A 16,252-nucleotide genomic window follows, 5' to 3' on the forward strand; every position below is an offset into this window, starting at 1 on the left:
ACCTTCAAATGTCACAGCCCCTAGGTCTTTAAACCTCTCAATACCATATTACTTTTCTATGTTGGCTTGTGCAAAGCCCACAATGGCTACTAACCTTTGCACTTCTATAGAAAAAAGTATTCACAGGTGGCCCAAACATTCCTACAAAAGCCCTAGTCCCTCACAAAACATGTGTATATAAACAGATTATCAACCTAAGTCTTTTAATAAGCTGAATCTTTCAGTGGCAAGCAGCAGCAGGATCAACCTTGAGGAAACTAACTACTACCTAAAAAAGGAAAACACAGAAATTTCGTGAGCTAAAAGCTCAGTGAGTGACTATAGAATCGTAAAGCAACAAGCGTAGCATCACTGTAAATATGTAAATATACCAATGAGTAAACTTAAGCAATTGTCTCTATATGTAACTATAAACCATTATCAGACATCATTAAACATTATTATTCCCTAGTTAAGAACGAGCCTAAACACTCTAGCTCCCAAATGTTTATTACCTACCAAGAGACTCATACTTCGGTCTCTCATTCATAATTGCCTACGTGCACGTGGCCACACTAAGTACCATCATATTTTAGGTACTTTCGCTCAGATACCTTCTCAAATTTGTCCTTCAGTATCGAGCTACTATGATACCTTCTCATATGTTCTTCGGTATCAAATTGGCCAGATACCTTCTCAAATGTCCTTCAGTATCAAATTGTCCAGGTACCTTCTCGAATGTCCTTCGATACCTAATTGGTTAGATATCTTCTCAACGTCCTTTGGTATCAAATGTGTATTTTGTAACATCAAATTAAGTTCCATTGCCTAGTAGTTACACAAGAGCTATTCCATTGCCACTCATTTACACAAGAACTCATTCTCTCATAGCCTTCCTCTAGGAAGCATATATCAAAATCAGAAACATAGCTTTTGTAATGGTTACATGACATACCTTGGCCTGTGTTACACACATACAAGCCAGGAAACATGCATTAAGTTATTCTCCAACTATTTGTTTCTTGAGGAAGTATAAATACATCATTGATGTCACTGTGCTTTACTTGATCATATATGCATGAGTATTGGAAACCTTAAGTTTATTTAGTCACCCACCGTTGATCAGGCACTTATTGGTTTATACGTTTCCCCTAGCTCTTCTTGGCCTGAAAAAGTTATAATTCCCGATTAAACTATTTAGAATTCCTAATAAACTACCTCAAATAATTCATTTATTAAAGGAACTTCCATCAATACAGACAGCTTTACTTGGCGAGATCCAGTGAGTGAGGTCAACGAGATCCCCTTGAGCGATGCTAGCGAGATCCTCCTGAGCGATGCTTGTGAGATCCTCTAGAGTGATGCTAGCGAGATCCTCTAGAGTGATACCAGCGAGATCCTCTAGAGCGAGATCAAACTTTTCCTGTGAAATTGTTGGCGACACTCACCTCAATTCCTAGCGAGATTTCCCTCGAGAACGAGATCCTCCTTACAAAATCAGCGACATTTCCTTTATAAGCGTGATCCTCATGCCCAAATCTCGCTATAATTCTCCACAATGAACTGTTTGCTTGTTCTTCACAAGCAGCTGTTTACTTATGCACCAATTTTCTGTTATAACTTCAAAAATTCATAACTCAAAATTCAGAGCTCTTTTCAAGAAACTTCCTTCTAAAACTTGTTTAGATTTGAGTTAACTTCCTTATCTAAAATTTCAGTGCATAATTCCTTATAGTTTAGCTTGGAACTTCCAAAATTCACCTCGGGCCCTGATTAATCTGTGGTTCTGCCTCTTCTGCAAATTCTCATCTTTTGTTCTTCTCCTCTTACAATCTTTCCCCAGTAGGACAACCTTGAAAGCTAGATTCTCCCAGCTCTCAAATGGCATTGAATTTGCTCTATTTGGTCTTGTCAATTGCCGAAACCATGCTTTTGAAATTTCACTTCCTTTTTAATCTTTCTGCCGCTTCCTGAGTTCAAAGAGCAGATTGCCACGTCACCCCACACTTAGTGCCTCTAGCCAGACTAATGATTGAGTTTCTTCATTTAATATATTTCCTTCTCTTCCTTCATAATCCTTATAAACAACATGAATTTCAACTTAATAAATATGTAATATAACATCACTTCGCTAATCATGCTTATCTAAGGAACCTAAGTTTGGGGTTTACACATATACTCTCCATCTCGATCAGATTGAAATGTTTGAATTGTTTTATTTAATGCGTTTTCAACTTCAGCCTTGTATTCCTTGAACTTCTCAAGGGTTTTAGACTTGTGTTACCTTAAATAAACATACTCATATTTGGAATAATCATCTATAAAAGTGATAAAATATTCAAACCCTCCTAATGCCTTAACATTCATCGGGCCACAGAGGTTTGAATATACACGTTCTAAAGGTTCTTTGGCCCGTGACCTTTTTCCAGTAAAAGATCTTTTAGTCATTTTGCCTACAAGGCATGACTCACATATAGGTAAAGAATTTTCTTCTAACTCACTTAGAAATTCATTCTTGACCAGTCTCTCAATCCTGCTGAGATTTATGTGTCCCAATCTTAGGTGCTAAAGACAGGAATGTTCTTTAGGAAAAAAAATTATGTCTTTTATTCCGAGTTACCACAGTTTTAAATAGTTTAGTATTTAGGAAAGCTTTTATTGCTAACAATCTTAGCACATAAATATTATCTTCGAGATTTTCAGAATAAGTATATACTCCACTTTTGTAAAAAAAACACTTTATTTACGTTAAAAGATAAAGAGTAGTTTTGTTCAATCAAAAATTTTACAGAAAATATGATTCCTTTCCAAGCCAGGAACCACATATACATTATCTAATAAAATATATGAAATCTGAATGCAGAGTCGAAGTCCTTCCATTGCCGTAGCTAAGATAACATGCCCAATTCCAACATGCATGGTCATCTACCTAGCCTCCAATTACTGCCAGGATCTAATTCTTTGTGATGAAGAACAAACGTGGTTAGTGGCATCTAAATCTATTATCCAGGCAGAATCATCATTCTCCACTAAGCAAGTTTTCAATATAAGTAAATCGTATTTACCTTGCTTGGCCTTCTTCTTTTCCGCCAAGTACTTGGTATAATTGCTTCTCCAATGTTCATCTTGAGTGTAATGGAAACAAATTCCCTTTGCAGCCTTGACCTTCTTGCCTTTTTAGGTAGCAGCTGGTAGGTTAGCTTTCCCCTTTCCACCTTTCTTCTATTTTTATTTTTTGGTGCCTAAAGAGGAAGGTACATACTTAGTTCCAGAGGTCGAACCTCTAAAGAACTTTTTAGAGGATGAGGCAACATTTGCCTCACCCTTTTGTTCCTTGACTTTCAACAAGGATTGGAAAGTCTACAGCTTATCGAGCAAAGTGGTCAGGATGTAGCCAATCCTATTCATAATAGCATTGCTAAGGAACTATAGGAAACTTTCAGGTAAAGTTTCCAGAATGAAGCTAACCTGGCTGGCCTCATTAATAACAGAACCACATTAAATTGGACCGTCATATTGAAAATTTGTTCACAAATAGAGGCCCTTCTTACATACAGGCATCGAAGATGAATTTAAGAGCGTTATGCCTTAGTTGAGCGGACGGTTGTCCAAGAAATCCTTGCAGCGTCTCTATGATGTCATAGGCAGTGAGCATAGACTCATGCTTCCTTGCCAAAACTCTAGATATATGCTTGGATCTTTGTCACATTTATTTTGCAATGATGTTTCAGTGAGACAGGGTAAAAGCCACCATAGGGTGACCAGGTACCCCTGCACTGAAATGAGACCATCTTAACCATCTACAGAACAACTCTTTATACTTGTAAATATTAGTCACCCTTTTTCGGTCCAAATTTTTTAACTATCTTAACATTTTATTATAAGTATAACTCCTCATTTTAGATTCTAGAGTTCTACCCCAATGAACCAACCATAAGGAAAAATTGATTGGGTCAAAAACTAAAACAAACCAATCCATTTCTGTAGTTTAAGTAAAGAGTCACGCAATGCCATCCGTACGGGGACACAAGCAAAGATGCCTCAAGGCCGAGCATGAAAATTTACTACAAACTAATGAGAGAGACCGTGAGATGTGTTGATACACATCCCTGCTCCCACTTACTGTAAACACTCTCTTCATTCACCTTGATATTGACCTATAAAAACACCCCATGCATAAGCAAAGGTGCCTCAAGGCCGATTATAAGTCTCACTGTGTGAACTATGAGGAAGAAACATGAAAAGCAAATGAAGTATCATATACCCTATTTTCCTCCCACTGAGTGTTTTACTTAGGGTTAATTTAACTTATAAAAATAGGACTAATTATTTTTACTATGTGATTGTTTATGTTTACCCAAAAGTAACACTTACTTTGGATAGTTAAACAATTTTGATTAATATTCATTAAACATTTTAACAAACTTTAATCAACAATTGCATGCTTGTAGAAAATTTATCTAATTCACCTTCCAGGTCAGTTCCCAGGTAGGGCGTTCCATTTCCATCAACATAAATACCCCAGCCGAGAGAGAACTAGCCTTAGACAAAGATCCGTTATAGATACATTTGCTACAATTTTAATCTTTTATTAAGACTAATTAATCCTATTACACTGATTAAAAAGAGTAAACTAATTTCTAATCATATTAGAAATATTGAAATCATAGATCTATGTGGATTATATTTTAAACTATTTAAAAAATGATTTTAACCTCGGTTTGCATACAATTTTGAATTATTGATTTCAATTTCTAATTTCATTTAATTATATTGATTATAAAATAAATGAAACAAATTAAAACCATTCATTGCATTTTAAATCTTACTTAGGAAAAATTATAACAATTATAAAGTTACCTAAGGTAATGACATGCTTCATGCAATTCCCATTTCATTACTTAACATACATAACATTTATATACTAAAGTAGTGAAATTCATAATGACATTCATCCGTACGTTAACTATATATTATAACAATTATAATATAATGATATGTGATAATGTCATTAATGCATGCAAACATATACTATAACATTTATATTATATGATGCATGAGCATGCTATAAAATTAAATCATGCAACTATATTATAACATTTAAAATATTCACGATGCATGATTAAATGCATAACCTATGGTGGGACTTTCTATATGGTATACATTATGACATATATTAAATAAAAATAAACCATATATCAAATGCATAATTTAAAGAACAATATATGGATCGGGATTGAACTCCTAAATAACTAATTAAATTAATATAACATATATATTAATTTAATAAATGAAAAACTAACTATTACAACAAAAAATTGATAAACCAAACAAAAACTCGAACCCGTGAACCACTCGAACCAAGTGAGCCACATGCAAACCGATAGAACCACGAACTGAACAGCATCAATTTTTTCATCTCGGAGCGTTGCAATGTTGTGACCTAGTGTTGCAACAATATGGAAAAATCCTTATGTCCGCCTCTTCGCAACGTTGCAACGCTATGGCACAATGTTGCAATGCTGTTATACAGTTGTCTACTATACGTCATGAACTCCATCGATTTTGCTCTTATTTGGGCCTCGTTTTCTCCAGAAAGTGGCCAAAAACTCACGAACGACGCGCACAATTAATTTCCAAACTCGATTGCAAATTAATGCCCAAAAAAATGGGCCCTTACAAACCAAATTTGTAAATTAAAACAGTAAATTCCAAAGATCAATCTTGAAAACATCCATAATTGCAAAGCCCATAATCATTCATCAACATGAACATCGTACAGTAATGAAAATCCCACCATAAACTGAATTTTGATTAAGGAAAAATTAAAATTGGGAGTAAGAACGTCGTTTTGATACCAATTGAAGGACTGTGAGATTCGATGCAGAAGCACAAATTGTGTATATCAGCGTTTATCAGTGATAAACTTCTTTCAATTTCTGTTACTGATAGATATTAATGAACTTCTATCGGTCTTTATAAAAGAATATTAAGATTTTGTTACTTTGTGTAAATAATTTTCCTTATTTTTCTATTTTTGAAAAACCCCTATATATTTTTTCTCTCATGAATTGTTTTGATGCTTACAACATCGATATTTCCTTAAGAAATTGTAGGTTTTGAATTCTCTTCTTCATATTTGTGATGTTGTTCCTTCTTTTGAACTATAAAAAATATACTAGAGTTGTGTTTTATCTAAATATCTCTTAATGGTTTCATTACTTGATTTATTATTATTGTTGTTTTTTTTTTTTTCAGATTATGACTGACCCAGATGTTCCTAGGCCAAGTGATCCTTATTTAAGGGAACATTTACATTGGTAATTAAAGATTTACATATGAGTTGGTTTTTTTTAAGGCTACACATATGTGTGATGAAGTTATATTACATATATTGCATGTGCATGTGAAATCAATCAAATTAAATTTGACTTTTTGTTTTTGGGATGCAATATGGAGTATGGGAATTTGAACCTCCAGCATCCAATCAAATTTGATTTTGAAGAATAATAATGCGAGAATTGATGTAATATTTGTCATTACTAGATTATGAAAGTATTTTGGATTTTGGATAATTTTGCAGATTTTTCTTTCATTTTCGTCTTGCCTAGAATTTTTTTGGTCTTATTTGGGTTTCATTTGGTTATATTTTTAGTTTATTTTTGGAAGAAAACTTTGAAAATAATATAATATTTGCCTCTTACATTTATTAAAATTAAAAGATCTTCTTTTATAGAGAGAAGAAATACATGTATTTTAATAGTTGGAAGATCCCCTTTATTTAACTGCAATATAGTATTTATTTACTTACTTGTATAATTTATTCCGCATTTACTAAAGGCATAATTACTGGATTGTATGTGAAACCCGGATTTCTATTTTCCTTACTTAAGCAAGTGATAAAAGGAATTAACTAAGTAAAAGTTAAATTCTAAGGTAAGGGGAAGGAAATTTCTAAGTGTTAAGTAGATTTTCCTTGAATAATTTAAGTTGAGCTTTAATTGGTAAAATTGCAATGAAATTTGTATATTAAATAGATTGTTGAAAACAGTTAGTGTGATTGGTGAAAGAAGGAAAGGAGATTTGAAAGGAGAAAATAATATTGGAAAAGTTGGGGAAAATTATTAAGTGGGAATAAATATAGAAATTAAGTACGTGGAATTAATGTGGAATAATATGAAGATTGAGTTTGGAAAATTCGGGGAAGAATACGGCTAAGTATGAAAAATTAGGTGAAGTACGGATTAAAGAATTAAGGAAAAATATAGAAAACATTATTTTGGAATTATCCTGGAAGATCCGTGTAAAAATATCATTAAGTGGTGAGTAAACGGGTAAAAAAATATATACGGGAAACATTTGTCACAGTAGCTAAAGATTGGAGAGAAAACTTGGAGAGAAAGATGGAGAGAGCGAGATCATTGAGATCGAGACCAGCGAGATTGGAGAGGAAATGGGAGACAGCGAGATTGGATAGATGATGGGAGAAAGCGAGACCAGCGAGAAAGCTGGAAGAGCGAGAGTGGAGAGAAAAGTTGGAGAGAAAGCTGGAGAGAAAGGGAAAGAGCGAGATTGGAGAGAGCTGACCAGCGAGATTGCTGGAGAGAGCGAGACCAGAGAGAAAGTGGGAGAGAGCGACACTACCGAGAGTGAAGTGAGCGACACTGCTGAGAGCGGAAAGAGCGAGAGCGCCTATGCATTAGCCTTGCTTTGTCCGATTCGAACGTCACGCCCATACCTCGCCTATGCATTGAACGACAGAGCAAGTTTCTAGGCAATGTATTTGGACGCGTTGGGGTGGATTATGCATGTAAAAACCCTAATTTGAATACAAACAAAGCTTGAAGACGTAAGGGCAAACATCAATTAAAATCTAGGTGTCCGATTAAGAGAAATTCTTAAACCTTACGAAATTGTGTTGGATGCGTTTGGGAATAACACATTGAACCAAGGTGAAGTCAGCTTACGTTGATAAAGGGAGGATTAAACATTTGGCCATGTAGCCAAGTAGGTGCTGTCAATCCTACTAGCAATTTGAACGCCTATAAATAGGGAGTTGGGATTTCATTTTCAAATCACACAAAAATTATAAATTTCGTAGAAAGTAGAGGGCAGTGAGGGTTCAGAGGAATGTGTCAACTTTGGACGAGGAGCTCTTCCAATATACTCATGCATTTAGAGCGATTCTAAAGCCAGCTGAAAGCTCTTGAAGTCTAGTTTTCAGAATTAGACTGCCGGAGGAAAAGGCTCAAAGGAACTGGGTAGGAGGTTGAGAAGAATGCAGAAGGGTCAGACTGTCGGATCAGTCTGAGCCAGTCTTGAAGATTTTGAGATTGTGGCCAAACCACAAGGAATTATGAGCTGAAAGTTTAGAGTAAGATTCCTAAGATATTTTAGAATATGTTTTTAGAAGGAAGTATTTCCAAATAAGGTTTGGAACTATAAGTAATCAAAATTGTAAATTGAATCTAGATTCTAGGGGTGAAAAAGGGACCCGAGGAGCTACTAGAGTGAAAAGTTCCTAAGAGTTCAAGGTGTGTGGCTAAAATGTTTTCGAACTAAATTTTTTTATTGTTTTGATTACAAACGTTTTACAGAAAGCATGTTTGCGAAAATAATTCTCATGCCTACTAGTTTTATAAAGTGGTTTCCAAGGAAGTTTGAATTGTGATTTAAACGCATGCATATTGTTGAAAAACTATTTACATATGTATATGTATTGATTTATCCAGCATGCGTTACCATCTTTAAAGCTATGTTGTATATGTGTTATACTGTACATGCTTTAAAGAGAAAAGTTGTTTATAAATAGTTTTGGTAAAATGCGATGCCGAAGTACAAGGAAAAGGCATCCACCCAACTAGATACTGAAGTACAAGGAGAAGGTATCTATTGGTACTGAAGTACGTTTGAGAAGGTACCAAGCCAATGGGATACCGAAGTACGTTGGAGAAGGTATCCTAGTAGCTCGATACTGAAGTACAAGGAGAAGGTATCTGAGCAGTAGTACCTAATGTGTTAAGGTACTTAGTGTGGTCACAGGTGAATAAAGTCAGAGATTGAGCAAAAGGGTTCTCTCTGGACTAGTAGTTGTGTTGGGATTATTTTACCAGCTATACAGTACTTTGATTTGAGAAATGATTTTACTGTTTTATGTTTAAAACAGTTTTATATACATTACGCTTGGAAAATATTTATGCTGCAAAAGTTTATATTTAAGATAAAACTATTTTCTAAAATTATGTATGAGAATTTACTATGTTTTCTCGGTCATTCATTGGGCGTAAGCTCATCCTGTTTTCAAATGTTCCCCCTCCCCCCACAGTTAGCGGTTAAATCCTTTCAAGACAGCTCAGTATCTGCTCTACCACTAAAGGACCAAAAGACTTGTAACCGTTTGCTAGGTGGTTACTATTAATATTGTACACATGTTACTATTGTTCATATAGGGACTAGGGTTTGTGGGTTTTGGGACTTATAAATCTAATGTTGTAAATACTCTAAACATATTAAGTTTCTAAGTTAATAAATTGTGGGCCTACAGCCGTCCCGTTGCATATAATTTGTATTTGGTATCAGAGTTATTCCACAAGAGTTTTTAGGTAGTAAGTGTCAATCTAAGGGTTGATAACTGCTGCAGTCACGCCCTTCTCTAGGTTAAAAGGGTGATCTGGGGTGGGGTGTGATATTATACTCCTTATTTGCTATATCTTAATTGAGGGTATATTTGTCAACATGTTCTCCTTATTAGCATTTTTTAAGTTAAACAAATGTAACTTTCAATTTTAAGAAATGTTAATATAAGTATCTTTTCCACTTGTCAAAGAACCAATGAAATCTTCCTCTTAAAATTGTTTTTTACTTTTTTTACAATATTTAGATAGAAGAATCTAGCTTTTAACCACAAAGTAGATAGTACAAACTTATTAAAATAGGTTAAAATACCGAAAAATATCTATATCCATGTAAATTTCTGAAAAAATTTATAAGAACAAAACAATTAAAAATATTTTTTTAATTAATAAAACTTTTTACACCTTTTTAAACAAGTAAGAGAGGAAAAAAGAAAAAGAAAGAAGGAAAAAAAACTCCTTGGTTTCTTATTTATTTATTTATTTACTTATTATTTTTTAATTTTTGCATCTGAAAACATAATCAAAAGTTACTAAGGAAAACTTTCATAATTTAGATTTTGTTTTATGTTTTCAGATTGATTGAGTTCAGCGAATATATGTTTGGCAGACAACTCAAATTCTAGTTTTGAAAATTGTTTTGAGATTATGTGATCCAAACACTGCAAATTCTAAAAGCAATATTTTTATGTTTTCTTTGTATCCATAATTTGAATTTTAAAATTTTAAATGCAAAATTATATTAGATAAAGATAAAAATATTTAAAAATATAAAATGTCATGTTATAAACCTAATTCAATTTTTTTAAAAAAATAAAAAAATGTATTATATAATGTATTCTAAATTAAATTAGGTTAAGTTTCAAGTTTCGTCCCTATGATTTGGATAAAGTTAAAAGTTAGTCATATGATTTTAAGATTTAGAATTTAGTTCATACAGTTTAATAGTTCATATGGCTTTTTAAATCCTCTTAAATAGCTCCTACCATATGAACTATTCATTAGGAAGCTTTTATCAAACCATAGGGGTAAATTAAAATTATAAACAATAAGATTTAAATTTTAACTTACTCTAAACCATAGGGACCAAAATTTCAATTTTAAATATATCATATTACAAAATAATAATTATACAATTTTTTAGCATAAAATATATTCATAAATAAATTAATAATAATTTATTGTCAACTAAAATTTAGTAACTATAACTAGTTTACAATTGTTTAGATTATAATTTAATTTCTAAATTCTGCTACCAAACATATATCTAAAAACATGAAATACAACCTTGTTTTTATTTAATCCCTTGTTTCAAATTTCTGTTTTCAAATTCTCTATCCAATAGGCCCTAAATAGTTTTAACTGTGAAACCTCTATTGCAGAATCATAACAGATATATGTGGCACTACAGACACCACATTTGGTAACTTTTCCTACCAAATATATATATTCAAAATAAATAATAATAATAATAAACTTTCTTCTAAAAAAAGTAAAAAATAAAAAAAATAAAAAAAACTTTCTAGAGGGGAGATTAGAAGAAAAACTTTTTAAATATATACATATATTGTCTATTTCCTTTCCTTTTTAGATTTGGTTTAGACTACCTTTAAGAGAAATTATTAGGTGCAACCTAATTTCATGCTTCACATTCCTTTAAGTGTATAAAAAAAAATTATAAAGAAAAAATCTTTTTTAAAAAATACAACTTGCTACATGAGATTTTTTTGGACAATTACTTATGTAGCTTAGATAACACTCAAGTATTTTCTATACAAAAAAGTTTTCTTAAAGAAAACTCCCTCCTTGGATTCTTTTATTATTATTATAATTATTATTGAGATCAAACATCTAGGTTAATAACATAAGATTTGTGTCAAGTTAACTTATGGTGATATTGCCCTTTGTTCTTGAGTTTTGTGGGGAGGAAAAAACGTAAGATTTTAAAAAAAAAAAAATCTCCAATTTGCTAAATTCTAAACTTTTTAGGAGAAAAACATTATATAGATATTGACCAACTTTTATTTCATAGTTTTCTAAATATTTTTAATTAAAAAAATTTAATAGATAAATTAAAGATTAAAAGAAACTGAAATTTTTACTTACAAGTTAGAAAAGGGAGAGAGCTCTATCATTTTCCATCCTTTTCCTTCTTAATTAGGCAGATTTTTCTTATAATGAGAAAGAGAATAAACTTATAACTTTTTATTGACGATCAATATAAATATATCTTAACTATTAAGCTACATTATTAAAACCAATAAATTTTGTAAATGAATGAAACACAGGGAGGGAGATAGTAAGCTACAAAATTCAAACGGCAAACATAGGAATCCACATGTTTGTTTTTGTTCTATTCAAGTAGAAACGAAAACAATCAATGAATCCACCCTCTTCAAGGGATCAATTCAACACCCGAGCATTTGCCACCGACAACAATCTGGGTCTCCCCGTTGTTGCCGTCTACTTCAATGCCCAAAGAGAAACTGGGGCCAGACGGCTCTAAAACTGCCGTTTGGCAACAGTCCGAGTGGACCAAAATAGAAGAGGAGAAAAAGGAAAAAAAATTAATATACAATCTGAGTCTTTCTTTTCCCTTGAAAATAATAATCACTTTTTATATATGGTGATATAGAAGGAAGAGAGAGAGAGGTTCAGATTTGTATATTAGAAAAATATATATTTAATTTGGCAACAGTCCCCTCAAATGCATGAGGGGAAATAATTTGGACATGCAAAAAGGAGGAGAACGGCGTCATTTTCTTTTCCTTTTTGGTGTGTTTTTAGTTGTGTGTTATTAGTATATTTTGCATGTTCATATAGATGGATGTGCTAATGAATTTAGTTTCAGAGATGATTTACCATTACCACAGTTTGTATTTAGTTTTCAAATTAAGATATATAAAAAGGTCCACTTGGTAACGGTTTTATTTTTATATTTTCCATTTCCAGTTTTTTTTTTTTTTGTTTTGTTTATGTTTCTTTTTCAAGATTCCGTTTAAGATTATTGTAACTTTTAAAATAATTGTTGGTAGTTGTGCTTTTAGAAACATCAGGTGTGAAAAGAAGTAAAAGAGTATTTTGTAAATTCCAGCTTAAACTTGAAAAAGTAGGTTAGAATGTTCGGTAAATAAATACAAAAGCATATTATTTTAGATATAATAATTAAAATAGACTTATAATCAACTTTTTTAAATTTCTTTTTGTAATTTAAAATTTTAAATAATTGTTTAGTATGATAAATTATATCTGTTATAGATTAATTTTTAAATATTAAGGAAAATAGCTTTATTTTAAAAAAATGAATATGGTATACTTTTTTTCGAAAAATGATGTATTTAACTCATAAAATATAGAAAATAGATTTGATTGGGTGAGAAATAGATAAATATATAAAATAAAGGTTCTTTTTAAAGTATAAAATTGAAAACTAAATATTAATTAAAAATTCTAACTAATTTGAGGAGAATCTAAAAGCTAGAAGGATACTTCTTTTAAAGTCAACGTAAAATTAACGCATTTTAAAAAGTGTTTTTAACAGTAAATCAGTTTTTACCAAACGGTTGAGATTTTTTCCAAATGGTTTTTTGACATGGCTTGCATTAAATGTAGCCTTATTAAAGTTGAAAAATTGCATTTGATAGCCAACAAAGCATAGCTGGATTGTCATAGTGTTCATACTATCGGTATTTTATTGAGAAAAAAATAAGATAAGGAACCATTCCTTGTGTTTATGTTTTCTGAAATTTTTAATTAAAAATGTAAAAATTTTACATGAAAACAATATTTTGAAATTAAACATTGAAAATTGATCTTTTATATTTATAATACATTTCAAAAGAAAATTCAAGGGTGTGTTTGGTTTAACATTTCAATTGTTTAATTTTATAAATAAATCATTTTGAAAAAAATTGAAGTGTTTGGCAACCAATCAAAATAGTTTTTGAAGTGTATTTTAACTAGTTCTTATCAAAAGAGTTTATATAAAAAATGAACTTTTTGTATTAACATTTTTTTCTCTAGTCAATCCAAACAGGCCTAAAAATTTATTGAAAATACGTTGCATAAATTAGACACCAATTTCCTCGGGTTGTAATCCATGGAGGTAACTTGAGATCTTTCTTCACTCTGGTTTGGTTTTTTTTCCACCTTTTCTTCAAGATTATGATTGACCAAATTGCTTCTCCCTTTATTCGTTACGGGACGAATAAATGATTTATTTGAGATTCGAGTCTCTCGCTCTACATGTTGAAGAAAAGAAAAATTAAGATTTTGAGTTGTTTGGTCTATCAATCTAAGTATAAGCATCAATTATATCATTAAAAAAAAAGTTTAGATATTCAAATTTTGTCTTGCATGTTGAACAATTTTTTAAAAAGGAATAAGAAACAAATTGCCATATGGTTTTTTTCCCTTAATAAGAGGTATGTGATTGAACTTAATATTGTCATTTCGTTCTTAAATAGTTTTATTTTTAATTATTGGTTAGACCTTTATTAGTTTTTAAGTTAACAAAGAAAAAAAAAGACTAAATTTACCGTTATGTGTATATATATATATATGGAGATAAGTTTTTCTTCCGAATCTCTTGAGTCTTTGCCTTGAGAGAAGAACAAGAGAATTTGTACTCTGTGAAATAAAATAAAGAGTTCTTCATTTCTCCAACAAAATTCAAGTAAGTTCTTAGTATTTTAATATTTCCAATAACTACTTTATTTACATCAAATTTTCTTTACCAAATTTTATAATTTCAACAACTACTTTAGTCTTCTTTTATTATATTTCGATTTGCCAAAAGTTTTCATCATTATTTCAAACATATCTATTATATTAAACTATTGTCTCATCAATACGAATATACTCATCATTCTTAATAATTTTATATTCTATACAATCATCATATCTCTCAAAATATTCTTCACAATTTCCCATTCCATAACAATCATCAATTCATTTCTCTCTTTGCCACGTGTCAAGCATGCCTGCTTCCACAAACTCCATCTATTTCATGCTACATGCTCATCACATGTCCAATTCTTGATGATTCATGCCAAATGGTATCAGAACATATATATATATATAGATATAGATATAGATATATATACATATATATACATATACATATATATATACATATACATATATATACACATATATATATACATATATACATATATATACATATACATACATACATATATATACATATACATACATACATATATATATATATATTTCTTCTCTTGTCAATTTCTTTAGTGTTTATGACATCGATATTTTCATAAGAAATTGTAGGTTCGAATTCTCATCTTCATATTTGTGACGTTATTTCTTCTTTTGAACGACGAAATGTATATATCTAGAGATATGTTTTATCTAAATATCTTTCAATGTTTTCATTATTTCATTTAATTTCTTCTTTGTTTTTTATTCTAGATTATGACTGACCCAAATGTACCTCGTGAAGGACTGAGAGCTCCGATACGGAAGCGCGAATCGTGTCCCATTTTAAATTCACAGAGAATTACATTATGCACTTTTACAAAATTTATAACATGCTTCAGATACAATACAGAAGGAACTCAGGGTTAATCACACTTACTTTTGAAGCCATGAATCTTTATGAATTTGTCTTGATTTGTGAAACCCAGATTTCCATTATTCCTACTTAAGCAGGTGGTTAAGAAAATTAACTAAGTAAAAGTTAAATCCTATGTTGAAATGAAGGAAATTTCTAAGCGTTGAATAGATTTTCCTTGAGTATCTTTGAGTTAAGCTTAAATTGATGAAAATTGACTGAGTGTTGGACTAGGCATTGTCATGTGTTGGCCATAAGATCTTGGAGAGATTACTTGGGCCAAGGGAGAAGTTGAAGTGGGAATGACGCATGCCTTAGAGACCAACGCATTAGGCTCAATGGATGCATTGGAGAGTGGTATGTAGTTGAAGGAAGGAAGCCGAGGGTGATGCATTAGGGTGGCACGCGGGCATGCGAGGATGCATGGGGTAAGCTAGGACGCGGGGCAAGGAAAGCGCGGGAGGGTGGTATGCGTCGATGCCCAGCGCCCATGCCAAGTGCATATGCGTCGAAGCCAAGCGCCCATGCGTCAGAGCCAAGCGCCCATGCCAAGCGCCTATGTGTCAACGCCAGAGACCGTGCCAAGCGCCTATGCGTCGATGCGGCCGAGCGAGCCATGGTAAGTCGATGCGGCCGGACGAGGCCATACGTTGGTGTCGTGCGAACTTGCAATGCGTTGGAGGTTGACGATGGCTTACGCGATGGACACGTTGGACATGGGCTATGCGATGAGCTAGGTTGGATGCATGGTGGTTGGCTCTTGCGATGATTAAGGCTTGCAATGACTGAGTAAGTTGGGTTGCGATGGTGCTGTGTTGAAAACCAAGGGGAACCAAGGGTTGCTATGCGTTGATTGCACACTATGCGTTGATGATTACACTATGCGTTGATTATAGACTATGCGCTGATGGCCAACTATGCACTGATGGCATACTATGCGTTGAACATCCAAGGGTTTGTGAATGCGTATGAAGTTGGATAAACGCATATGAAGGATGAACATATATGAAGGATGGACGCATTCAAGGACGTCATCCGAACATGTGGCTTGTTAGGAGGAATT

The sequence above is a fragment of the Benincasa hispida genome, chromosome 11, assembly GCF_027475165.1.
Source record: "Benincasa hispida cultivar pf3 chromosome 11, pf3_genome.v1.1, whole genome shotgun sequence".
Lineage (NCBI taxonomy): Eukaryota > Viridiplantae > Streptophyta > Magnoliopsida > Cucurbitales > Cucurbitaceae > Benincasa > Benincasa hispida.